This window comes from Poecilia reticulata, unplaced genomic scaffold (assembly GCF_000633615.1).
Source record: "Poecilia reticulata strain Guanapo unplaced genomic scaffold, Guppy_female_1.0+MT scaffold_131, whole genome shotgun sequence".
Lineage (NCBI taxonomy): Eukaryota > Metazoa > Chordata > Actinopteri > Cyprinodontiformes > Poeciliidae > Poecilia > Poecilia reticulata.
Genome location: NW_007615014.1, coordinates 318838 through 319546, shown reverse-complemented (window position 1 = coordinate 319546; position 709 = coordinate 318838).

Genomic DNA, 709 nt, shown 5'->3' with positions numbered 1-709 from the left:
GTCACTCATCTGCCTAAACACCAAATTACTATAGTCTGAGAATCTTTGTATGGTTTGTTCTTTAGTTTTTCCATTTCCAAACAGAATCACACACAAAAAAAAGAAATAACTATGTTCTTTTGTTTTTAGTTTTAGTTTTCAAAATCTAAATAAAAAAATTTAAATCCAGAGAATTTGATTCTTGGCTCAGCTCAGGCTCAGCTATCCTAATCCAAAATAAAATATGAATTGTTTTGATATGTAGCGATACTGGAAATGACAGAAGTCACCAAAGAAGAGTTTGTTCACAGTAGGATAATCAGTTCTAGGAAAGAACTGATTGTCTTGGTTGTGACATGGAGACTCTAGTGTGATAGACCTTTACCCAACTCATTCTCAAAGAGATATGTTGACTCCCTTAAACATTTCCATGTTGAGATTTGGGCTGTTTAAGTGCTAAGTGGAAACAATGCGCCTAAAGTTCACATCATGATTTCTATTTCTGCTTGGTCCACAATAGTATACTAACAAAATATAAAACAACATTAAATAAAAATTTTTTTAAAAGTCTTCTCTGTTTTTGCTATTGACATTTGTTTGCTTTAGTTTTAAAACAACAACCAAAAAAACAATTATTTGTTTGATTTTGTTTGGAAACAAAACAAACTGCACACCGATTTCAGGGGAATGTTAATTAGGCCTTTCACTTTGTATTTTCTTTCTAAAGTAA